The sequence below is a fragment of the Odocoileus virginianus genome, chromosome 3 (assembly GCF_023699985.2).
Source record: "Odocoileus virginianus isolate 20LAN1187 ecotype Illinois chromosome 3, Ovbor_1.2, whole genome shotgun sequence".
Classification (NCBI taxonomy): domain Eukaryota; kingdom Metazoa; phylum Chordata; class Mammalia; order Artiodactyla; family Cervidae; genus Odocoileus; species Odocoileus virginianus.
Genome location: NC_069676.1, coordinates 56661501 through 56688976, shown reverse-complemented (window position 1 = coordinate 56688976; position 27476 = coordinate 56661501). Strand labels below are relative to the sequence as shown.

Genomic DNA, 27476 nt, shown 5'->3' with positions numbered 1-27476 from the left:
AAAATGAATGAAACTTTCGATTCAGGTTGTGGCCCCTTCTTATTAATTATGAGACGGAGAAAGTACTAAAACCATAATCTACCTGCTGTTTGCTAATGAGAAACATAAAGAATTAGGAGATAAAACTGCTTACATTTATAGCAGGTGCTCAGTAAAAGTTTATTGAGAATAATAAACATAATTTTCATTTGTTTAGGATGCATTGCTATAGATGTGCTAGTCTCTTCCTGATTTTCAACTCACTACCAGTTATTATCAGGGATGATCAGAGTCTTTTGCTGAGTCCCTGTCCTGTACTAGGCATGGTGTTAAGTAATATACTTATGGTATTTGACTTGATCCTTCAAATGACCATTCAAAGAATGTGTTATTCCCACTTTCCAGATGAAAGAGTATAGGTTTAAAGAAGTTAAGACACTTGCAGAGATTCAAAAACAGTTCTATCTGATCTGAAAAGCAGTGCTTTCAATAACCATGCAATTCTGGGTTCACATTTTCTATTTAGAACTTAGGGTCCTAAAGAGAATGATTTCCCTTGTGAACACTTGATGGTTCCCCTTTGTCCTAAGGAAGTGAATGACCAGGAAACTCAGTTTATATAAGCATTAATTTACCAAGCATTACAGGAAATCCCTTTAGTTCTGAAAGTTCTTTGGAAGTAAGGGCAGCAGGGAACAGGTGAAATTTTAGGATGTCTTGAAGCCTGAGTGGGCAGTGTTGTTTCAGACTTCCAAGGTTCCTTCCTGGGTGAATCATAAATTGTGGCTGTGGTGAGATGTAGGACAAAAGACCTGCCTTTGAGTATCTGTTGGTCTTCTTGGGGGAGAATGGATTCATGTATGAGAAACTCGCAGAAGGAGAGTCTGAATTGGGGCTAGCTCCTGTGGGACAATGGAAACAGAACCATCCATCTATCCATCCAACCAACCAACCAATCACTCAACCAACCAATATTCAACATCTCTTATGTGCTAGGCTCACATTCCAGTGAGCAAGGTAATCAAGGTCCATGACCTCAAGGAGTCTATGGACTCTTGGGTGGGCCAAGGTCCCAGATGTGCGGCCCCATTATATCACTGACTCCTCTTAATGGTCTCACCCTACCCAGGAAGTAACTGCATAGTATAATTGTTCATATAGAACACATGAGGAAACAAGTTCAGAGAGATTAAGTAAGAAATTAACTCTTGCCCAAAGTCCTTCAGGTGGAAAGTGGCAGAGTCAGGATACCATCTGAGCCTCATCCAGACTGCAGGTATTACATAAAAACTGAAGCTCGACATTTGCTAAATTTCATGGAATTTCAGCTGGATTTATCTTGTTTACCTGAACATCCTGCCCAAGGTGAATGGTGATACCATTGAACAATTTCACTGCTTATCAGAGAAGCTTTTAAGCTCTTGGTAAAATGAGGGTGATAATAGTATTAATAATTCTTTGTGGGATTTTTCTGAGGAATAAGTGAGTTAATGTATGTAAAGTCTTTAGATTAGTGCCTGGCACATGTCATATAAGTAGTGGCTATGATTGCTGTGGTTCTATTGACAGGCATTTGAGAAGAGTATTTATGTGAAGAAAATAATGAATTTCAGTTTGGAACATGTGGAGCAAGCGCTTAGAGTTTGCATCCAACTGGATGTGAAACCAGTTTAATGTCCATATTGTCCACTTGCCATTATGTGCTATGGTGTCAGAGATTGCTTGAGTCACCCTTGTACCTACAGCACGAGAACAGTGCCTGACTCATGAAAGGTACTCAATATTGATTTATTGGATAAATGATTGAATGAATATGTGATTGCATGGTAGGCATTATTTAGGATATAAGTTACACATGGGTAAAATAAATAAATAACTAAGTATGGTCCCCCTCTCCCCAAAAGGACACCAGCAAATGAGAAATAGAGTGGAATGCGATTGAGTGTGGTCTTCCTACAGAGACTCCAAACAGTGTATTGCCTAAAGGAAGAAGTGGGGTAGTTCTCTTTCCAATTCTTGCGCGAGCTGTCTTTCCAGGGCCCTGAGATGTCCTGGGCCAGGGCTTCCCAGTGCCCCGGCGTTCTCTGCCAGCCAAACTATGTTGCCAATCATCATGAAAGTAAAGAATCTTTCTTCCTGTCCTTTGACTTCAAACTGGGGTCAAAGGCCTTAGACTGGTGTGAAAATAAATAAAGGCCCAGAGCAGACAAAGGCCATTCTGCAGCCAGCCGTCACTGTAAACACTGGCCTTCCTTTCCTCTAGTCTGAAGCTTCCAGTACTTCCCTGGGCCCATCATGACCTCAGTTGGCCTAGTGGCCTGGTAGCTGCAGCAGGTCCTGGTGGTCTCATGGTAAGAGATGGGAGGCTTCTGAGGGACGTCAGAGGTAAGTGACAACTCTGGAAATGTGTGTGTGAATGCATACTCAAGGTTATGATATGTTTTACTTTTATGAAGGATGTACAACACTCAATTTACAAATAATAAAATGTAAATGCTAAGGTAAATTCCATATTGATTTTCAGACAATGCATTCCTTGATTTATTCAGAACTCTTGTATATAGAGTCAATCATGGTTGCAGTTGGATAACAAGAACAGTTTTGACATGAATGTTCATTGATATTTTCATTAACAAGTAAGACAAAAGTGAAACAACAAAGAGCTTGGAAACCACTCATTTGTCAATAGTGTGAGTGACTTTTTTGCTGAGTTTGAAAGAATATTGCCTGTTTTTTGTGCTTATCACTGTGAAACAGCTATAGACTTACCAGCTTTAAGTATAATCTACATTATTAGTTTCACTTTCTTCAATCTATAATCAACAGAACCATAATTAAGTCTGTATTTGTAGCATTTGCAATTTTCTGTGGTATAACTACTCCTACTGTGGCTAATTTCTATCTACTAGTGTGATGTTACTGAATATAGGGCTGGGAAAGATATGCATACCACCATATAGTGACTACCATACAGATGTGATAGATGTGATAGAATGACCTTAGAAGAAGATTCTACTAAACTAATCAGGAAGTGATGTTTTGAATATTTATTACCTCTTTTTAAGGTGGTATATTTGATCATAAGTTTGCATTCTTTATATAATTTCACTTTTAATAATGGCTGTATTTAACACCCAGCTCATCAAATTCTTAAAATTTAATACTTGGCTTTCAGGAGTGGGTTTGAGCCAGCTCTGGCATACCCCTGACTCCAGCCTTGTTAAAGAAGATAAGAGATTGCACAGGCATGAAGCTCAGAGGTTTGGTGGATAAGCCAGAGCCTAGCACTGGAGATGACCTGGTGCAAGTAACTCCTGGGACCACCAGAAAAGGAAGACAAAGAGGAAAGAGACCTCTCTTGTTCAGGAAGAAAAGTAAGTTCTCCTGGAACCCCCTTGCAGGTTTGAGAAATTCTTCACTCACTCCACCCATAAAGATAACATCTACTCCTTGATGTTTTGTGTCTTCATGGAACTTGTAGGATTAAAGCATGCCTAAATAATATAGTCTGTGCTAGTTGTTTGGCTTTTCAAGTGAGCTTTGCAAAGTCAGTGGCCATGTCAGTTTGTTTGCCACATCAGAGCATTGCCTGCAAATGATTGCAAATCCTCACAAAAGACTACAGGAAGTTTTGATCTCCCTACATTAGCACTTTCCTTTTGACATGTGTTTAACATTGCAGACTTTAGACCTCTGTCCTTTAGCACCGAGGATGCTTTAACTCCATGTTTATAACTAGCACCAACATGGTTGAATTTTTGTCAAGAACGTATTTTTCTTAATTAGTCTCATTAAGGCATTTTAATTTCAAAATCAATATTCAGTATAGTGCAGTGAAATGATTTCTATTTTTTGTCATTTCTTATTTTATCAAAATCAATTTTACAGGAATTCACTCCTTTATGTGAATTTTTACAAGGAAGATCTAATTATTAGTTGTGATTTATCTGTATCAAATGTAATTGTATCAAATTTTAGCTTCTTCCGGAGTGAATTTTCTACTGTGGCTTTACTTCAACTAAGTCCAGTTTTCCTGAAACACATTTGGTTGATATGAACTTTGTCAGGACAATGTGATTCAATGTTTAGTCGTTAATATATTTTGCTTTGTGTAGTTTAGCCATTTCAGTTTTCTTTTGAACTGATTTCTTAGGCATCTATAGAGGTCAAGAGTGAAACTAGTAAAGGCAGACTGGACCAGATATGAATGAAATACCATGGGCTAAGTTTTCATGAATAGCAGACAGGCAGATCAGTGGTAATTATCAATGATAAGAACTTTAGAGAAACAACGAAATGCTATTTTGCATTAAGCATGAAGCATGACAATTTTCTAAAACTACCAGTTTGTGAGCTGTGTGTGTAATCCCCATTAAGGTGTCTTGACCCTGGCAGGCCCTTGATACATGTTGAAAAGAATCGAGTTGAATGGGCATGATGTAGTCAAAGAGCCCAGGCTCTGGGTCAGGTGATTTGGGGTCTGAACCCAGCTCTGTCCCTCCTTGCCGTGTGTACCTGGTCAGGTCCATTTTCATCTGGTGGTCTCAGCTGTATCAACTGTCAAAACATGCGTCGATCTCTAAAAGTTTTCAGACCTTGGAAATCTGAAGAAATCTATGACATCCGTCTTCACAATTACACACACCCTTATTTTGCATATAACTTCAGAGAGTTTATGTGCTCTTTAATGGCTGCTCAAGGATAATGAGTTAAGAACACCCAACCCAGATGATCTGTTAGGACCTGTCTGGTGTTGACATGCCAGTACCTAGGTAGGTGATATGTATGTACATCTGCCAGATGATGCCTGAGAGCTGACACACGCACTGTTGATGGCATAGAAATGGAGAAATCCTGAAAAGAAGCATCTGGAACCCTTAGTTTGCATGACTGGTTCATTAGTATTTTCATTAATAATATTAATGGTTAAGAGCATAGGCCTGTGGGTTGAGCTGCCTGGGTTAAAGTCCCAGCTCTGCACAAGTGTCTTGGGTAAAACACTTAACTAGTCTGGGCCCCGATTTCTGCATCTGTAATATGGGAATATTAATAGTACCGACTTCATAGGGTTGTTGTATGAAACAGTTAGATATTAAATTATTACTTCTTACTACCTCTTAAAGGAACCAATGCTCAGAGAATTTTATATCATAACATGTGGTAATATTACAGTCCACAGGCTTCAGAAACCATCTAGTTCAACCCTTCATTTTACCAAAGGAGAAAGGGAAGAGCTTTCTCCAAGGTCACCCAACTCATTGGAGTCTGTGTTGCTCTCTGAAACTACCCTTAGACACTGGTAAAAATGTCACCTCACATGATGTCATTGGCATGCCACTTTGCAAGGCAAGAGAAGGCCCGTCTCCTCGGATCAAATCCCATGTGTTCCTGTGATGTATTTATCAAGTTCTCTGATGCCAGTTGTTTCTGCTTTGAGTGTAGAGTGATTCAGGGCAGATTGGACATTTAAGGGTATGATTTCTACAAAAGCAATTTGTAAGAGCCTCTGATTCTACCTGGAAATTAGTCACCCCAATTCTAATAACAAGGCTGTTATGACCCTGGCTTTTGTGACTGGCCACCCCTCCCAGAGCAGGCATTTCAACCAGCTGTCTGCAACACCTAGGGTTTGCTTAATGTCACCACTACTCAAAGAACTGGAGCTTCTGGGGGGAACTTTTCTGACCTAATCACTTTAGTATCTGACTCAAGGTAAAAACTAAGGTGGAAGCCCACCCATGACATTTCTCAGTTCTACTGGGCACCCAACAATACAGGATGATTCCTGAAGACTGAGGTTAACTTTGCTGTTGAGGAACTGTAGATTATAGAACTGGTAACGGCTTGTGTTGCTACTCTCTCAAAAAAAGTGGACTTCTTCCTCAGAGCCCACCCATTAGCACATTACCCACCCATGAGTACTTCACTGCCCTGCTGATTTCAGCAGCTGGTAGGAGGTTGTGAGAACACTGCAAGCCCCTAAGGGGTCCTGAGTATGGCACCCAGGCTCTCCAAGTCTTGGTATCCTTGTCTCTATGGTATAACTGTTTTGAGAATTAAATATTAATAATAATTACAAATAACATTTTTGAACACTTAACAATCACAGTATTATTATTAAGAGTATTAACCAAGGACTTCCCATTTGTCTTGCACTGTGTCATGTGCTTCACAGGCATGACCTCATTTAACCTTCAGAAACATCCTCTGGGGAGAGGTGTGTCCTGTTACTTATAGAGATGAGGAAGCAGGCTCACAGAGGTGAAATGAGCTGCCCAAAGCTGATAAAGGACAGACAGAGGGCTTGAAAGCAGGATAGTTTGACTCTAAGCTCTGAGCAGGTATACATCGTGCTCTCTCGCTGCCTCACCTGCTCTCTGCCATGTTCACTGTGTGTCAGGACTTGGAACATCTTAAAAGCATTTATAATAAATAAATTTATCCTCACACCAAATATAGAGTGTGGGTGTGAAAGCTCATAGAGAAGAAATAGTCCTCTGCACATGCTCGTTTTTGCCCCATGTGAAGTTCTCTGACTTCAACAGTGGATACCCCTGGTATTTTAAAGGGCCATAAAGGTTTTGGGGAGTTCAGGGGGATTGGGGTCCTGAAAGGCTGATGGAAAGTGTTGACAGATGTTCAAAGAAACTCTGTTCTGGGTTTTAGGAAGGTAATTTTGTTTGAGACTTGGCTAGGACCTCAGACTTGAAGTCGGACCAACTGTGCTGTGATTCTTAGTAACACTGGGACCTTGCAGACATGACTTAATTTATTTGCATCTCAGTTTTCTCATTTGGAAAAGGGGATATTCTAGAACAGGGCTTATAGGGTTGCTCTGAAGATTGCGAGAGATAGTGTATTTAAATAGCCTACAGTCTTGTATGTAGAAAATATTCAATAACTAATAGGTATTATAAATTTTATTCTGTGTACTATATAGTAAATAACAACAGCTAATATTTACTGAGCATTTGCTGTGTATCAGTCATTGGGTTAAGTATTTGGCATGTATTGACTTATTTCATGTTCAAAACAACTTTGAGGATAGGTACTATTAATATCTCCATTTTACTGATGGGAAGCCAGGGCTTGGAGAATTTCAATATTTTGCCTAAGATCTCACACTTTGTGAGTCATAGGGGTGGGGTTTGCAGTGGGCTGGTCTGACCTCAGGGCCCATGTGCTTTCCAGGCTGTCCTGATAACATTTGCTCCTGACTTGGCTTCTTTGCAGTCTTGTCTCCAGGTAACCCTAGTCATCCACTCAAGTCTCTTTTCAGTTAATTGACAATACAATGTAGTGTGTTTGTGTGTGTATGTGTGTGTGTGTTGACAAAGGCCAACTTATCTGGGAGGAGAAGTATGGAGATTTACTCATGGGGAAACTGAGGCTCAGAGTCATACCTTTGCATTTCCATAGAGAAGCTATTGATTATTGTAATATAAATATACTGTATTTACTTATTTTTGAATATATTTTAAATGGCAAATGTCCTAGAGGGAAAGAGGGGCTGCAAGTATGACTAGAGATAGGAATAAGAGAAAAAGAACAAATATAGCAACCCACCCCACCCCTGCACATTCTTCCATGAAATCTCATCTGAGGCTGTCTCAGTTTCTCCAGGATGGTTTGGCTATAAAAGAATGCAGAGAAAATTGGTTTGAAGGGGCACAGATGGAATGAGAGGAAAGGTTGTTTGGAAAAAACTCATGGAGGAAAAGCAGCCCCTACCCTTTCAACATGCACACACACACACACACACACACACACACAAATGTGTGCACACATGTATACCATTCCCTCCCCTCCAAGAACCCATTCTTTTCTGTTGTGTATCCCATTCTCTCCCCAGTGCATATGGACTGATCCATAGGAACGGTTCCTAAATGTCCTGGTTGCTATTCAGTTCATGCTAGCAGCCTCTGAGTTCCTGATTATTGAATCTCCTGGGTCCCTGTGATTGCCTTTTGTGTCCCTACCCAAAGTCTTCTGAATGGATAATCCCCAATGTCCATGCACATGAAAGTGAAAGTGAAGTCGCTCAGTTGTGTCCAACTCTTTGTTACACCCCATCCGTGGAATTTTCCAGGTAAGAGTACTGGAGAGGGTTGCCATTGCCTTCTCCAGCGGATCTTCCTGACCCAGGGATCAAACCCTGGCCTCCCGCATTGCAGGCAGGCGCTTTTACCATCTGAGCCACCAGTTTCCCAAACTCAGATTCAAATTCTCTCTTCAGGGTGATCCACAAGAATACATAGTTATTTTGGCCAAGCTATGGTTCCTGCTTAATGATTCAATAATTGAGGTGTGATTTCTGGATGTGTGGGAATTCAGAAGGTGTTCCCAGTTATGTTTCTGTTGCTTGAGAGGTGGACCTAGGTTCATAGCTCAGAGTACTTAATATCTGTGAAACTTTAGCAAATCACTTAACTTTTCTGAGCCATGGTTCTTTCAGCTGTAAAGTGGGGATAATAAATAACAAACCTTGTATTTATAATAATAATAATAAACAACCTTGTATCACACAGTTAATGAGTAAATGTATCTAAAACATTTAGCACAGTGCCTGGAATACAGGAGCCATAATTTAACAAACGACTCATAAGTGGAATTCAATGACTCCAAAAGGAACGGAGAGAAATTTAAAGAAAATAAATTACAAAACAATGACAACATCAAATTCTTCCATGATCCAAGATATTTGTTTTCTATGTATTTGTGTGTGTTTCTATGAGTGTGTGTTTGAAGTTTTTCATTTCTGTCATGATTGGGTTCAGTAGGGCACAACTAGACCAGATAAATCAGCATCCCAAATCCAAAACAGAAAGCAAAGCTAGTACCCTAGACAATGAGTCATGGGGATTATGTTTTTTGAAACATGAGAAGGAATATGTGACTTGACCTCAGGTTTCTGTGCTTGTCTTTGGTGTGAGATGCAAATTGCAAGATGCAGATTTGACACAATATTTCAACTTCCCCCCAATTCCCGTAATTTATTTGAAATCAGGATAATTTTGAAGAACGTAATTGTGAGAGCTATAGACCATAATTGCAGACATGTATTTGGAGCCAAATTTATAAAACTAGTTTTGTATTATATTTTAAAAAACTCAACCTCATTGTTTTGCATTCAGTGCAAATCTTTTCAAATTCAATAGAAGAAAATCCTAACTTCAAAATTTAATTTGGAAGTATTTAAAATAACTCAGCTATTTGTAAACTTCTATTAGGAAGGGGCAGAGTCTTGCATATATGAGCATAAATGACTGATGAGAGCAGCTCCAGGTCATAGAAACCTGTAAAGGAATTTGAGGCAGTGTTCCAGTTACTTCTGGAGAAGGAAATGGCAACCCACTTGAGTATTTCTTGCTTGGAAAATTCCATGGGCAGAGGAGCCTGGTGAGCTATAATCCATGTGGTCTCAAAGAATCAGATATGACTGAGTACTTACACATGACATCAAGTTACTTATTGTTGTTACAAAACTTTGTGACTTCTGTTCAGTTCAGTCGCTCAGTCATGTCTGACTCTGTGACCCCGTGAACCGCAGCACACCAGGCCTCCCTGTCCATCACCAACTCCCAGAGTCTACCCAAACCCATGTCCATCGAGTTGGTGATGCCATCCAACCATCTCATCCTCTGTCGTCTCCTTCTCCTCCTGCCTTCAATCTTTCCCAGCATCAGGGTTTTTTCAAATGAGTCAGCTCTTTGCATCAGGTGGCCAAAGTATTGGAGTTTCAGCTTCAACATCAGTACTTCCAATGAACACCCAAAACTGATCTCCTTTAGGATGGGCTGGTTGGATCTCCTTGCAGTCCAAGGGACTCTCAAGAGTCTTCTCCAATACCACGGTTCAAAAGCATCAATTCTTCGATGCTCAGCTTTCTTTATAGTCCAACTCCACATCCATACATGACCACTGGAAACATCATAGCCTTGACTAGTCGGACCTTTGTTGACAAAGTAATGTCTCTGCTTTTTAATATGCTGTCGAGGTTGGTCATAACTTTCCTTCCAAAGAGAAAGCATCTTTTAATTTCATGGCTGCAATCACCATCTGCAGTGATTTTGGAGCCCAGAAAAATAAAGTCAGCCATTGTTTCCACATCTATCTGCCATGAAGTGATGGGACTGGATGACATGATCTTAGTTTTCTGAATGTTGAGCTTTAAGCCAATTTGTTCACTCTCCTCTTTCACTTTCATCAAGAGGCTCTTTAGTTCTTCACTTTCTGCCATAAGGGTGGTGTCATCTGCATATCTAAGGTTATTGATATTTCGCCTGGCAATCTTGATGCCAGCTTGTGTTTCCTCCAGCCCAGTGTTTCTCATGATGTACTCTGCATATAAGTTAAATAAGCAGGGTGACAGTGTACAGCCTTGACATACTCTTTTTTCCTATTTGGAACCAGTCTGTTGTTCCATGTCCAGTTCTAACTGTTACTTCTTGACCTGCATACAGGTTTCTCAGGAGGCAGGTCAGATGGTCTGGTATTCCCATCTCTTTCAGAATTTTCCACAGTTTGTTGTGATCCACATAGTCAAAGGCTTTAGCATAGTCAATAAAACAGAAATAGATGTTTTTCTGGAACTCCCTAGCTTTTTAGATGATCCATCGGATGTTGGCAATTTGATCTCTAGTTCCTCTGCCTTTTCTAAAACCAGCTTGAGCTTTTGAAAGTTCACATATTGCTGAAGCCTGGCTTGGGAATTTTAAGGATTACTTTACTAGCATATGAGATGAGTGCAATTGTGCAGTAGTTTGAGCATTCTTTGGCATTGCCTTTCTTTGGGATTGGAATGAAAACTGACCTTTTCCAGTCCTGTGGCCACTGCTGAGTTTTCCAAATTTGCTGGCATATTGAGTGCAGCACTTTCACAGCATCATCTTTCAGGATTTGAAAGAGCTCAACTGGAATTCCATCACCTCCACTAGCTTTGTTTTTAGTGATGCTTCCTAAGGCCCTCTTGACTTCACATTCCAGGATGTCTGGCTCTAGGTGAGTGATCACACCATCATGATTGTCTGGGTCGTGAAGATCTTTTTTGTACAGTTCTTCTGTGTATTCTTGCCACCTCTTCTTAATATCTTCTGCTTCTGTTAGGTCCATACAATTTCTGTCCTTTATTGAGCCCATCTTTGCATGAAATGTTCTCTTGGTATCTCTAATTTTCTTGAAGAGATCTCTAGTCTTTCCCATTCTTTTGTTTTCCTCTATTTCTTTGCATTGATCTCTGAGAAAGGCTTTCCGATCTCCCCTTGCTATTCTTTGGAACTCTGCATTCAAATGGATATATCTTTCCTTTTCCCCTTTGCTTTTCGCTTCCCTTCTTTTCACAGCTATTTGTAAGGCCTCCTCAGACAGCCATTTTGCTTTTTTGCATTTCTTTTTCTTGAGGCTGGTCTTGATTCCTGTCTCCTGTACAGTGTCACGTACCTCCACCCATAGTTCATCAGGTACTCTGTCTATCAAATCTGGTCCCTTAAATACCTTATTATTTCTCTTGGCCTGGTGGATTTACTAGGTTCAACCAGGAAGTTCTCTTTTGAGGAGTGTTATGTAGTTGCAGTCAGATTGTGACTGGGACTAGAGCAATCCAAAGACTCTACTGGGCAGGACATCCACAATGGCTACCTTGTAAGCTAGGGGTGGATGCCAGCTGCTAGCTGGGAGCTCAGTTGTGACTGTGGTGTGCGGAGACGTGGCCTTTTCATAGAGCTTGGGCTTCTTACAGCATGGTGGCTGGGATCTGAAAGAGAGCATTCCAGGAACTAGCTTTCCAGGAGTCTAAGGTGGGAACCACAAGACTTCTTATGACTTAGCTTTATATGTTATACAGTATTACTTCTGCTGCATCCTGTTAGTTGTACAGGTCTGGCTTAGATTTGGTAAGGGAGGGGACTACATGGCATAAATACTGGGATGTGTGGTTCACTGGGGGACATCTTTGAAGATGAGATAGATCCTACAGGGGCTTTATGAGATCAGGTGGCATTCCCATCTAGGGGAAGATTTTTGAAAATTACTTTCATTTCCATAGAAAAAAGAGAAAGGTGCTTTGTTGTTCACTGTCCACAAAATCCAGCAGTTTCCTTGAAACTTCCACCATGGAGCTCCCAGCACACATGCACAGGTTTTTATTATCTAGTGAGGTTGGAATAAATCAACCTTATCTCTAAGAGATGCAGCAATGATAATAAACAAATCACCTTTTGTACCCCTATATGGGGCAGGTATGATTCTGCCCCTGGCCAGAGGCAGGTGATACAGCAACCTCAGGCTTTTCTTGTGGGCATCCGGAGGAGTGGTGAAAGTAAGAGATGGGTTCACCTTTAAGTGCACTCTGTGTAAAAACTTACTTGGTCCATAGAGTGATTTTTAGATGAGAAAACCCATGTTCTAAAGAACCTCCTCAGTTTTTGGATGAGGTCTAGAATGATGATGTGACTTGGTGGCATTTATATACTAGTTAAGTGATGTGGGAGTAAACAGAACTTTGTTCCAAGTTTTAATCCGATGATCCTCACTGAGTCACTCCACTGCCTTCCTTGTAAGGTTTCCCTTTGTTTCTGTACTGATTCCTGGGACCTCATTTTTTTTCCAGAGTTTGTATGTAGTGAGGCTCTCAGAAAAGTACCATAAGGTAGCTTGAGTAGGAAACCCAGTCGAATTCATGGGATTTATATGAAATGTGCCTGAGAACATGGATGTAAAGACCACATAGGTCTCTTCTGGAATGGTGCTGGGAGCTAGAGGCCCAGGCTTATCTCTCCTTGAAAAATCCATGGGAGGGTTTTGACTTGGGTAAATAACACCACAGTTTTTCATGCACTCAGTAAATAGTTATTAGATTTCTTCTATGAGCCTCATACTATCCCAGGTTCTAGAAATAGACCAGTGAGCAAAACTCACAGAATCCCTGACCTCCAGAGACAATATTCCTAAAAATTCCCAGTGGTTGCAAATGGAGCCAATTTTTGTTCAGAACAAATAAGGTTGGCAATTATGTGGTTTTTTCCTCCACATGTATGAGTTACAGTGGTTAAAATTCTAATTAAATTTAGAAGCATTTGCTTACACATTTCTTCTAAAAAGTTAGACTAATAAGATGACTGTGGAATGGATATAAAATTCAGAATTTCAAATGTGAGAACTAAGCACAATGAATTCTCATGAAAGAGATTAGTTACTGAGTTAATTCTTCATTTTCCAAAAATCTTTTCATAAACAATAGCTCCCTGGCATGGAACTGGAGTCCTTAAAAACACTGCCTCTCCTCAGAATTCTTGATATTACCTCATCTTGTTGCATTGTTAAATAATCTCAACCCTTTTGGGTGTAACTGATTTAACAAGTTAACACTTGATGCTGTTTAGACAATGTGTCCCTTACAGGAGCAAGACGGAGCAGGACTGGGCAATGACGGGATGGAATGGGATTTAGGCCCCTTGAGTCTGGTTCCCTGAGCAATTATCTTTCTCCCGTTGGGCTTGTGATGCCTTCAAGTCACCCAGACAAACGACTTAAAAAGTTGTCAGAGAAGAAACCTGTCGTTTAGTCAAAACTATTGTGAGCATGAATGATTTGACTAATGTCTGTTTTTCTAAACATCATTCAATAAAATTTTATTTAGGATTTACTGTGTGTCAGATAACCTAGTTAATAGAGGTCCCTACCCCGGCAGAATTTAACCTCCACTGGGGCAGAGAGACAGTACACAAATGGGTGAAGGTGGGAATTAGTACCAGGTGAGAGTAAGACAAGGGCATGTGATAGGGAGCAGCTTGGTGTTAGTATAAGCTGGGTGGTTATTCCATTGTGGTGGGGATTAGCCTAAAATTTCAGTTCAGGTCAGTTCAGTCACTCAGTTGTGTCCAGCTCTTTGCAACCCCATGGACTGCAGCACATCAGGCTTCCCTGTCCATCACCAACTCCTGGAACTTAGTCAAACTCATTGTCCATTGAGCCTCTGATGCCATTCAACCATCTCATCCTCTGTCATCCCCTTCTCCTCCTGCCTTCAATCTTTCCCAGCATCAGGGTCTTTTCAAATGAGTCAGTTCTTTGCATCAGGTAGCCAAAGTATTGGAGTTTCAGCTTCAGCATCAGTCCTTTCAATGAATATTCAGGACTGATTTCCTTTAGGATGGACTGGTTGGATCTCCTTGCAGTGCAAGGGACTCTCAAGTGTCTTCTCCAATACCACAGATCGAAAGCATCAATTCTTCAGTGCTCAGCTTTCTTCATAGTCCAACTCTCACATCCATATATGACTACAGGAAAAATCATAGCCTTGACTAGATGGACCTTTGTTGGCAAAGTAATATTTCTGCTTTTTAATGTGCTGTCTACTTTGGTCATAACTTTTCTTTCAAGGAGCAAGCATCTTTTAATTTCATGGATGCCATCACCATCTGTAGTGATTTTGGAGCCCCCAAAAATGAAGTCTCTCACTGTCTCCATTATTTCCCCATCTATTTACCATGAAGTGATGGGACTGGATGACATCTTAGTGTTCTGAATGTTGAGTTTTAAGCCAACTTTTTCACTCTCCTCTTTCACTTTCATCAAGAGGCTCTTTAGTTCTTCTTTACTTTCTGCCATAAGGGTGGTGTCATCTGCATATCTGAGGTTATTGATAGTTCTCCCAGCAATCTTGATTCCAGCTTGTGCTTCATTCAACCCAGCATTTCTCATGATGTACTCTTCATATAAATTAAATAAGCAGGGTGACAATATACAGCCTTGATGTACTCCATTCCTTATTTGGAATCAGTCTATTGTTCCATGTCCAGTTCTAACTGTTGCTTCTTGACCTGCATACAGATTTCTTAGGAGGCAGGTAAGGTGGTATGGTATTCTCATCTCTTGAAGAATTTTCCAGTTTGTTGTGATCTGCACAGTCAAAGGCTTTGGCATAGTCAATAAAGCAGAAGTAGATGTTTTTTCTGGAACTCTCTTGCATTTTCAATGGTCTAACAGATGTTGGCAATTTGATCTCTAGTTCCTCTGCCTTTTCTAAATCCAGCATGAACATCTGGAAGTTCATGGTTCATGTACTATTGAAACCTGGCTTGGAGAATTTTGAGCATTACTTTGCTAGTGAGTGAGATGAGTGCAATTGTGTGGTAGTTTGAGCATTCTTTGGCATTGCCTTTCTTTGGGATTGGTCTGAAAACTGACCTTTTCCAGTCCTGTGGCCACTGCTGAGTTTTCCAAATTTTGGAATACCAGACCACCTGACCTGCTTCCTGGGAAATCTGTATGCAGGTCAAGAAGCAACAGTTAGAACTGGACATGGAACAACTCAATGATCAACAACTCATATCAATAATCTCAGATATGCAGATGACACCACCCTTATGGCAGAAAGTGAAGAAGAACTAAAGAGCCTCTTGATGAAAGTGAAAGAGGAGAGTGAAAAAGTTGGCTTAAAACTTAACATTCAGAAAATTAAGATCATGTCATCCAGTCCCACAACTTCATGGCAAATAGATGGGGAAACAGTGGAAACAGTGACAGACTTTATTTTTTGGGGCTCACAAATCACCACAGATGGTGATTGCAGCCATGAAATTAAAAGATGCTTGCTCCTTGGAAGAAAAGTTATGACCAGACTAGATAGCTTATTAAGCAGAGGCATTACTTTGCCAACAAAGGTCCATCTAGTCAAAGCTATGATTTTTCCAGTGGTCATGTATGGATGTGAGAGTTGGACTATAAAGAAAGCTGAGCGCTGAAGAATTGATGCTTTTGACCTGTGGTATTGAAGAAGATTCTTGAGAGTCTTTTGGACAGCAAGGAGATCCAACCAGACTGTCCTAAAGGAAATCAGTCCTGAATATTCATTGGAAGGATTTATGCTGAAGCTGAAACTCCAATACTTTGGCCACCTGATGCAAAGAACTGACTCATTTGAAAAGACCCTGATGCTGGGAAAGATTGAAGGCAGGAGGAGAAGGGGATGACAGAGGATGAGATGGTTGGATGGCATCACCGACTCAATGGACATGAGTTTAAGTAAACTCTGGGAGTTGGTGATGGACAGGGAGGCCTGGTGTGCTGCAGTCCATGGGGTCTCAAAGAGTCGGACACGTCTGAGAGACCAAACTGAACTGACTGAGTGCAGCACTTTCAGAGCATCACCTTTTAGGACACAACCTAAAACTTGGTTATGTCTAATAGCTGTTCAAACCAGTCTTGAGAAGACGGTTGGGCAGAATAATGAGAGAATTGGACATTGGGTCAGAAGTTTCTCAATTCTCTAACTAGCTTTGCAACTAGTAACTTTGTGTGATCTCAACTTTTTCGGGCCTCCATTTCTTCACTATCATTAAGGGCTAGGACTTGGTGGAAGATCTTGAAGGTTCTTTTAGTTCTGTCTTTTGAAAGTCATGTTATCTGGGCTAACATTTAATAATCATATGGTCCATGCTTTAGGTTTTAAGCCTACCTGGGTTTGGTAAGATTGCCCATAGAAAGCAAAACACTAGCAATATCTGTTTTTTTAATTTTTTATTAATGCTTAGTATTTAACTAGTTTTTGATTCCAGAGTTCTTTCCCATATATTTTTCTCTTGATTCTCACAAAAACCCTTTAGAGATGAAGAAGCGAGCTTAAAGCAGCTAAAGAACATGTGCAATTTCACATGGGCAGTAAATGTGGGGTCTATTGAACAGGGTCTGAAAGAGAGATAGTCTATTATGATTGAGTCAAAACAGCCCTACTCAAATGGCAAGATTACTTTCTTTTTTTAAAGCTGGATAATATTCCACTGTGTGTTTATATATGTATAATCTCACATTTTCTCTCTCTATTCAGTTGGTGATGGACACTTAGGTTGTCTCCATACCTTGGCTATTGTGACTAATGCTGCAATGAGCAATAAAGAAAATCCTGCCATTGTCACAACATGGATGAACCTCAAGGGTGTTATGCTAAGTGAGATAATTCAGACACAGAAAGACAAATACTGCATGATATCACTCGTGTGCAATCTAGAAAAATCAAACTCTTAGAGAGAGAGAGAACATAGTTACCAGGGGACTGGAAGTATGGGGAATGGAGAAATGTTGGTTAAAGTTTCATATATGCAGAATGGGTAAGTGCTGGTAATCTACTGTATAGCTTGGTGACTATAGTTAACAGTGTTGTATTGTATACTTGGAAGTTGCTAAGAGTGTAAATCTTAATTGTTACTCCCCTCCCTGCACACACACATACAAAGAAAACTATGTGAGATGATGGATATGTTAATTAGCTTGACTGTGGTAAACAGTTCACAATGTGTATATGTGTATATGTATAATAATCATATTGCACAAAATTGTACATACAATTTTTATTTGCCAGTCATACCTCAAAAAAGCTAAAAAAAAAAAAGAAAAAAGAAAAAAACCAGCTCTACTCAAAAATATTGAAGCAGTGAACTTTAGTTTCCTTTCAAATATCACAGTTCTACATTTGTGTCTTTTTCAAAAATCACACTTGAGCTCGGGCTCTTGAGTCTCATGTCACAAAATGATTGAGTGATATCTGTAGGTTACTGTGCTCTTACCAAGGACACAAAGTCCCCTAAGACTTAATGGAGATATGATGATATAGCTAAACCTATATAAAATGACATTCAACTTATTTATGAATGAAGGTGACTACACTGCTGCAGGGAATGCAAAATGAAACAGTCACTGTGGAAAACGCTTTGACAGTTTCTTATACGTTAAACATACACTCAACCCGCACTTGTCCTCCTAGGTATTTGTACTAGAGAAACAAAAACTTATGCAGACAAAAACATGTAAAAAAATGTTTACAGTGGCTTTATTCGTAGTTGCCAAAACAGGAACACCCAAATGTCCTTTCTCTGGAGAATGGATAAACAAACTATAATACATACACCAATGTAGTAGTACTCAATAATAAAGAGGAACAGATTCCTGATAGATGCAACAGCTTGGATGGATCTCAAATGCATTATGCCAGTTAAAGTGAGTCAGATTTCAAAGGTTACTTACTGTGTGATTCCCCTGTCATGGCATTTTGGGAAACAAAGTTCAGAAAACAGATCTATGGTTACAGGTGCTGGGACTGGGGACAGGGACTGGTTATCAAGGGACACAAGAGAATTGCTTGAAGTGATGAGACTGTTTTGTATCTTGTTTGGGGTAGTGATAGCGCAACAGGAATGCATTTGTCCAAATTCATAGAACTCTGTAACTAAAAAGGATGAATTTAATTGTATGTAAATTATGCCTTAAAACCCTGAATGCCTCAAAAAAGTAGCAATATGTGTCTGTGTGCTTTGATTTTTAAATGTTTTGAATGAATAGCTTTCTGTCAGAAAAGCACCCCATTCTTATGCAGGAGTGTCTATTTTTTGAGGATGTCAAATGGGGTCAGAATTAATAAACTTTCCAACAAGAAGCATCTCAGTTAAACATATCAACTTGCCCAAATTCAGAAAATCATGAAAGCCAGTTTAGAAATAATCAATGAATAATCTTTCATTGCTTCAGTCTCCAGGACTCACTTCTTATCTTCTGTTTTTGTAAACTTTTAAAATGCAACCTCTGTAATCCATTATGCTTTTAGTATCATTGCTCATTTTGACCACATACAAGATTGCAGACTCTTTGTGGTCAAAGAAGTGAGTGGAGCACAAGGCATGCCAGGTCATATAGGAAGGAGGTTTTTGTTTCAGAGTATGTTTTGAGGATAGGTACCACAGCACATTAAATTAAATTAAAAGATGCTTGCTCCTTGGAAGAAAAGCTATGACCAACCTAGACAGCATATTAAAAAGCAGAGATATTACTTAGCTGACAAAGGTCCATCTAGTCAAAGCTATGTTTTTTCCAGTAGTCATGTATAGATGTGAGAGTTGGACTATAAAGAAAGCTGAGTGCTGAAGAATTGATACTTTTGAACTGTGATGTTGGAGAAGACTCTTGAGAGTCCTCTGGACTGCAAGGAGATCCAACCATTCATCCTAAAGGAAATCAGTCCTGAATATTCATTGGAAGGACTGATGTTGAAGCTGACACTCCAATACTTTGGCCTCCTGATTCAAAGAACTGACTAAATGGAAAAGACCCTGATGCTGGGAAAGATTGAAGGCAGGAGGAGAAGGGGATGATGGAGGATGAGATGGGTGGATGGCATCGCTGACTCAATGGACATGAGTTTGGGCAAGCTCTGGGAGTTGGTGATGGACAGGGAAGCCTGGCGTGCTACAGTCCATGGGTTTCAAAGAGTCGGACACGACTGAGTGACTGAACTGAATTGAACAACAACACAAGAGATGACTTTACACATGGACATCACCAAATGGTCAATACAGAAATCAGATTGATTACATTTTTTTGTAGCCAAAGATGGAGAAGCTGTATATAGTCAGCAAAAACAAGACCTGGAGCTGACTGTGGTTCAGGTCATCAACCCCTTATAACAAAATTCAGGCTTAAACTAAAGAAAGTGGTGAAAACTACTAGGGAAGTCAGGTACAATTTAAATCAAATCCTCTATGAATATACAGTGGTGGTGATAAATAGCTTCAAGGGATTACATCTACTAAACAGAATGCCTGAAGAAATATGGACAGAGTTTCGTAATATTGTACAGGAGGCAGTAGACAAAATCATCCCAAAGAAAAAGAAATGCAAGAAGCCAAAGCGGTTGTCTGAGGCGGCTTTACGAATAGCTGAGGAAAGAAGAGAAGCAAAAAGCAAGGGAGAAAGGGAAAGGTACACCCAACTAAATGCAGAGTCCTGGAGAATAGCAAGGAGAGACAAGAAGGCCTTATTCAATGAACAGTGCAAAGAAATAGAGGAAAACAACAGAAGGGGAAAGACAAGAGATCTCTTTAAGAAAATTGGAATATCAAAGGAACATTTCATCCAAAGATGGGCACAATAAAGGCCAGAAACAGTAAAGACCTGATAGAAGCAGAAGAGATCATGAAGAGATGGCAAGAATACACAGAAGAACTGTACAAAAAAGATCCTAACGACCTGGACAACCACAATGGTGTGATCACTCACCCAGAGCCAGACAGTCTGGAGTGTGAAGTCAAGTGGGTCTTAGGAAGAATTGATGTCAATGAAGCTAGCGGAGGTGATAGAATTCCAGCAGGGCTGTTTAAAATCCTAAAAGATGATGCTATTGCTATTTAAGTGCTGCACTCAGTGTGTCAGCAAATTTGGAAAACCCAGCAGTGGCCACAGGACTGGAAAAGTTCAATCCTCATCCCAATTCCTAAGAAGGGCATTACTCAAGAATGTTCAAACCACTAGACAATTGCACTCATCTCCCGTGCTAGTAAGGTAAGGCTCAAAATCCTTCAAGCTAAGTTTCAGCATTACGTGGACTGAGAACTTTCAGATGTCCAAGCTGGGTTTAGAAGAGGCAGAAGAGCCAGAAATCAAATTGCCAACATTCGCTGGATCCTAGAGAAAGCAAGGGAATTCCCAAAACAACAACAACAACAACAAATGCATCTACCTCTGTTACATTGACTACACTAAAGTCTTTAACTGTGTGGGTCATAACAAACTGGAAAACTGAAAGAGATGGGAATACCAGATCATCTTATCTGTCTCCTGAGAAACCTATATGCAGGTCAAGAAGCAACAGTTAGAACCTTGTATGGAACAAAATGACTGGTTCAGGATTGAGAAAGGAGTATGGCAAGGCTGGTTATTGTCACCCTGTTTATTTAACTTATGTGCAGAGCACATCATGCAAAATGCTGGGCTCGATGAGTGGCAAGCTGGAATCAAGATTGCTGAGAGAAATATCAACAACCCCAGATATGTGGATGATACCACTCTAATAGCAGAAAGCAAAGGGGAGTTAAAGAGCCTCTTGATAAGGTTAAAGGAGGAGAGTGACAAAGCCAGCTTAAAACTGAGTATTAAAAATGAAGATCATGACACCTGGTGCCATCACTTCATGGCAAATAGAAGGGGAAAATGTGGAAGCAGTGACAGATTTCCTCTTCTTAGGCTCTAAAATCACTGCAGATGGTGACTGCAGCCATGACATTAGAAGACAGTTGCTTATTGGAAGGAAAGCTATGACAAACCCAGGCAGTGTGTTAAAGGCAAAGACATGAGTTTTCCGACAAAGGTCCACATAGTCAAGGCTATGGTCTTTGCAGTAGCCATGTGCGGATGTGAGAGCTGGACCGTAAAGAAGACTGAGTGCAGAAGAATTGATGCTTTCAAACTGTGGTGCTGGAGATCTTGAGAGTCTCTTGGACAGCAAGGAGATCAAACCAGTCAGTCTTAAAGGAAATCAGTCCTGAGTAGTCATTGGAAGGACTGATGCTGAAGCTCCAATACTTTGTCCTCCTGATGCAAAGAGTTGACTCATTGGAAAAGACCCAGATGCTGGGAAAAATTGAAGGCAGAAGGAGAAGAGGGTGACAGAGGATGAAATGGTTGGATGGCTTCACTAATTCAATGGACATGAACTTGGGCAAACTCGGGGAGATGGTGAGGGATAGGGAAGCCTGGTGTGCTGTAGTCCATGGGGTTGGGAAGAATTGGATATGACTTGGCAGCTGAACAACAACAACAACTAGGAAGAGATTTACTTACGGCACCAAGTTTCTTTGAAAGCAGGTACCCCCACTAAACCCCTAGGTAAATGTGGCTATCTAACTTTCTCGGGACACATGCTAACAAATTTCTTCCCATATCCCAACCTGAAAGACTGTGCCTTGAAAAAAAATGAAGTATTGCCTGGTCCAGAGTGAGGCAGAGGATGAGTCAGGGGTTTCATCTTAGTCAAAAAGATGTACCATTTTACATCTTCCTCTTCTTCTCTCTCTGTGGCATACCATTCTCATGAGTCATGAGCCCAGATAAGGCCCTCAAGGTTCTTCTCAATATAATTCTTCAGGCAGTCATTGTCAATCTGCTGGAGCTGGCATTTATATGCAGGTCCTTTGACTGCAAGAAATAGAGGTGAAGTAAACTGGCTTAAATAATTTTTAAAAATGTATTGGTCCATGTGACTTAGAAACCAACAAGATTTCAGGAGTGTATTAACAATATGTCAAAGCTGTTGCCATCTCTTGTTTCTGCCTTCTTCTATTCCCAAGCTTTATGCAATTTCATCATGGTGACCAGCAGCTCCCTTACATTGCTCTTCCCCAAGTTTTGATAGTAACAGTAAAGAAAGCATCTTATTTCACAATGCGTTGGACAAAAGCCCTGGGTCTGATGATCACTGTGACAGGGTAGAATTCTACTGTTTGGCCACCTGGGGACACCTGGACCTAGGGATGAAGCACAAGGGAAGGGGCAGAAACCCCCCCACCCCCGCACCAGAAATAGGAATGTAGAATATTGTTATTAGAAGGGGAACATTTCAGTTTGGTGAGGTGAAACCAGTGTGTCTTACTTCATTTAAAATCTTACCACTCAGAGCAATTCAGCTCCCAGTTATGCAGAAGTGGGAAAAAGGGAGCTGCATTTGGTTTCCTAGAATAACCATCTGGATGAACTGAGTCTCTTGGTTCAGTATGAATTTATGGGCTGCTTCCACCCCACTGAATCTTGTTTCTTGGTGGCTGCTACTCTCTCTTTCTGGGTCATCTTCTACTCAGGACCTGGCCTGTCCTCTACTGCCGTATCCCAGGCCATAGTCATCTTCATGACCATGTAACCTTAGCAGAGGCAAGATGAGAGCTTCTCAAAACTAACTGTAAAAAGGCAGTTTTAGAAAAGAACACCAATGAAGCAAAGTGAAAAAAAAGTATGCAAAATGCCTCAATAGGACATATTTTATAAAGGATGTAATTTAATTCAAATTAAGTAAAGCTTAGTCATTGAATACATCCCAGAATGTCAGAGCAATAGGGGACCTTTAAAAAGTTTCCAGTTCTCTCTTATTATCTTATAGGTGGGGGCACTGAAGTCCTGGGAGGGAACAACTTCCCCAAACATCAGCATCAACGTCAATGTCAATATCAGAGCAGGCCCAGGGTCAGCGACTTTTCCTGCTTCAGTTCTTTTCCCAAACATGATGCTTCTGCTGGTCCAACCTACTAAAATGATCTTTCATAAGACCAAGATATGTTGTAACAGCTCATTTTTTTTTTAGCGATCTCTATGCAAGCAAATATTTTTAAAGAAAACTACATAAACATATAATGCATTCTCACAGTTCCCAAGTAAAAGATTAATATGGAATGGCATACAAATCCTGTCTCCTTCCCTTACCCCTGTTTCATCTATCCATAGCAATGCTTTTTATTAGTTTCTTGTGTATTCTTCCAGAAATATTTTGTGCATAAATAAGCAATTTAATGACATACTCTCCATTTTTTAAACACAAATTATAGCATGCTATATACTTGGCTTTTTCACTCAGGTTGTTATCTTGGAAAACTTTCCATATGAGTATATAGAGAACCTCCTCATTCATCTTTACAGATGCAGTTTTCCATTGCAAATGGGGACCCTAATTTATATAGCTGGGTCTCTATTGATATCAATTTTGATGGTTTCCAGCATTTTGCCATTGTAAACAATACTGCAACAAAAAACTTTATATAAATGCCATTTCATGTTTTTTATTTTTTATATATATACTATTATATATTAGTTCTTAAAAGGTCTTGTAGGTCTTGGTAGAACTGTTCAACTTCAGCTTCTTCAACGTTATGGTTGGCGCATAGGCTTGGATTACCGTGATATTGAATGGTTTGCCTTGTAAATGAACAGAGATCATTCTGTCATTTTTGAGATTGCATCCAAGTACTGCATTTCGGACTCTTTTGTTGACTATGATGGCTACTCCATTTCTTCTAAGGGACTCCTGCCCACAGTAGTAGATATAATGGTCATCTGAGTTAAATTCACCCATTCCAGTCCATTTTAGTTCGCTGATTCCTAGAATGTCGACATTCACTCTTGCCATCTCCTGTTTGACCACTTTCAATTTGCCTTGATTCATGGACCTAACATTCCAGGTTCCTATGCAATATTGCTCTTTACAGCATTGGACCTTGCTTCTATCACAGTCACATCCACAACTGGGTGTTGTTTTTGCTTTGGCTCCATCCCTTCATTCTTTCTGGAGTTATTTCTCCACTGATCACCAGTAGCATATTGGGCACCTACCGACCTGGGGAGTTCCTCTTTCAGTATCCTATCATTTTGCCTTTTCATACTGTTCATGGGGTTCTCAAGGCAAGAATACTGAAGTGGTTGGCCATTCCCTTCTCCAGTGGACCACATTCTGTCAGACCTCTCCACCATGATTCTTCTGTCTTGGGTGGCCCCACACAACATGGCTTAGTGTCATTGAGTTAGACAAGGCTGTGGTCCTGTGATCACATTGGCTAGTTTTTTGTGATTATGGTTTCAGTGTGTCTGCCCTCTGATGCCCTCTTGCAACACTTACCATCTTACTTGGGTTTCTCTTACCTTGGACATGGGGTATCTCTTCACGGCTGCTCCAGCAAAGCGCAGCCGCTGCTCCTTACCTTGGACAAGGGGTAACTCCTCACAGCCGCCCCTCCTGACCTTGAACGTGGAGTAGCACCTCTGGGCCCTCCTGCACTCACGCAGCCGCCGCTCCTTGGAAGTGGGCAGCTCCTCTCGGCCGCCGCCGCTGGCCTCAGGCATGGGGTAGCTCGTCTCGGCCACCTCCCAGTTCTGAAAGAGATGGGCATACCAGACCATCTGACCTGCCTCTTGAGGAACCTATATGCAGGTCAGGAAGCAACAGTTAGAACTGGACATGGAACAACAGACTGGCTCCAAATAGGAAAAAGAGTACATCAAGGCTGTATATTGTCACCTTGCTTGTTTAACTTGTAGGCAGAGTACATCATGAGAAACGCTGGGCTAGATGAAGCACAAGCTTGAATCAAGATTGCTGGGAGAAATATCAATAATCTCAGATCTGCAGATGACACAACCCTTATGGCAGAAAGTGAAGAGGAACTAAAAAGCTTCTTGATGAACATGAAAGAGGAGAGTGAAAAAATTGGCTTAAAGCTCAACATTCAGAAAACTAAGATCATGGCATTTGGTCCCATCACCTCATAGGAAATAGATGGGGAGACAGTGGAAACAATGTCAGACTTTGTTTTTTGGGGCTCCAAAATCACTGCAGATGGTAATTGCAGCCATGAAATTAAAAGACACTTACTCCTTGGAAGGAAAGTTATGAGCAAGCTAGATAGCATATTAAAAAGCAGAGACATTACTTTTATATATATATATAAAACATAAATTCCACAAAAATAAAATAGAATCTTAAGGGTATGTGCATTTATTGAACAATAACTGAATCTCCCTTCCTCACTTCTGAATTCCTTTTCCAGGATACTTTCTATGAGCATTTTGACAATAGGATCTCATTAGGTAACTTTTCTTTTTTACTCAAAGTACATCATTAGTTTTATTCAAAACATACAAATATGCCTCATTCATTCATACAACAATTATTTCCTGAGCATTTATCATGTTTTAGGCCCTGGAGATAAAGAAAGCCCTAAACAAGACAGATATGTTCCCTGTCTCAAGGGGCTTGTATTCTGGTTGGGAAGACATGTAGCAATGGATAAATCAAATAGACTATTATTTAAGAGAATGTTAAGTCCCTTGAAGAATACACAGGGTGACTTGGCAGAGGGGCTAAGGTGGGGATACAGCCTGACCCACCTCCTGCGTCTAAGATTGTTAAGAACAAATAGGACAACAGCTACTAAGGGAGCAAACATTATTAATAGTAGGAATTTATTTGATCTTATAATTTTTTATTGGAGTATAGTCGATTTATAATGTGTCAATCCCTGCTGTACAGAAAAGTGACTCAGTGATACAGTCTTTTCTTTCTATATATTCTTTTCCATGATAGTTTATCAAAGGATATTGAGTGTAGTTCTCTGTGCTATACATAGGACCTTGTTGTTAGTCCAGTGTGTGTGTTAGTCGCTCAGGCGTGTCTGACTTTTTGTGATCTCATGGACTATAACCTGCCAGGCTCCTCTGTCCATGGGATTTTCCAGGCAAGAATATTGGAGTGGGTTGCCATTTCCTTCTCCAGGTGATCTTTCCAACCAAGGAATCAAACCCAGGTGTCCTGCACTGCCGGCAGATTCTTTACTTTCTGAGCCACCGGGGAAGCCCTGTTAATCCGGTAGTGATTTCTTATTTGTTAGTTTTGGCCTGAACTGAACTGTTGCTTTGGTATTATGTAGACAGAATTCAGATCAGCCTTAAGATCGCTTCAGAGGTGCTGAGCTAGAGACAGAAAAAGCCCTTCCAGTTTCCCTAGTGGGCTAAAAACACAAATGTCAGTCTAATTCCTGAGGACATGAGCCAGAACTCAGTTAAAAGAAAATGATCTCCTCATTTTCACCAAGCAATAAACAACTCATTGTCTTGAGGTTTAGAAAATCCCATTTGGATTTGGAGTCTAGCCCAGGGAGCATCACATGGATTAGGTAGTGGAAAGAGTTCTGCTCAGAGGATCAGGTACAGGGAGCTGTGTTTCTGATTCCTACCCCTTGCTGGCCATGTGACTTTGGACAAGTCTTAGTGCAAGACTTAAAGTATTCTGGGCAGGAAGCGTGATCCCAAGTAGAGTCAATTCTGACTCTTACTTTTGCTGTGAGTCATGGTTCCTCCTTCATAAACCAGCCAAATCCCCACCTTGGATTTCAGTTCTGGTGTAAGTCTTGTATGTATTTAAGTCCTAGTTTTTCCCAGGGAGGGACCTTATTTAGTTCCCACTTCCCTTTCCCTGAGGCCCTGGTCCTCTGACCTGCTCGTAGACCTCCCAGAGAATTCTTTGGTCATAACCAGCTATCAGGCATGTAGTTTAACACCCCTAAGAGCTGGAGAGTGCTGGTTTCTACCTCGTCTTGTTGACCTCTATAAGGCTGCTCTTTCCCTTTCTCACCCCCATTTCTGCATTTCCTCATGCACTGCCTTCCCAGAGTGTTTTCCCAGCACCTACTGCTGTACTGGACCTGAAAGCATGTCTAGTTTCTACCTTCTTCCCCTCTGGCCCCTACCATGACCAGAATGAGGGGTGGACTATAAGTGGTAGCTTCCAAACAACTTTTTCATTAACAGTGAGTTTACTTTACACATCAACTTTTAGGTGGAACCCCCAAACAGAAAAGAAAATTAAAGCTTTCTTAGGCTAATTAAATCTTTCTTAAGAGGAACACATCATTGTTTGCTGGACCCAGCAAGCACCACAGAATCCTAGAATCCCTCAAAATTTAGTCCAAAATTATGAACTAGGTGATCTGTCTATCCCCTTCAATTTTCTAGGCAGCTTACAAAATTCAGTGGCTTGCTAAGGTCACACAGTAAGACTGTCCAGATCTAGCCTCTAGAATAGGATGTGAATTCTATAGTTGAGAGGGTGGAGACCTTCACTGCCCTGTGTAATTCTTGCATCCTCCGTGTAGAAATGCAGTGCCTGGCATGACCTAGATGCTTCATCAGTAGTGGTGAAA

At 40.6% G+C, this 27476-nt stretch overlaps 1 long non-coding RNA gene across 2 annotated transcripts in view; it reads left to right on the top strand.

The window, feature by feature from the left end:
- The first annotated feature begins 512 nt into the window (after positions 1–512).
- The window catches only part of LOC110143954 (uncharacterized), a 178926-nt gene continuing 151962 nt past the window's right edge, over positions 513–27476 (top strand). For both annotated transcript variants that reach the window (XR_011486896.1, XR_011486897.1), the window contains exons 1-2: positions 513–1752; positions 3155–3353. This is a non-coding gene — a long non-coding RNA (uncharacterized lncRNA). The remainder of the gene's footprint in view (positions 1753–3154; positions 3354–27476) is intronic.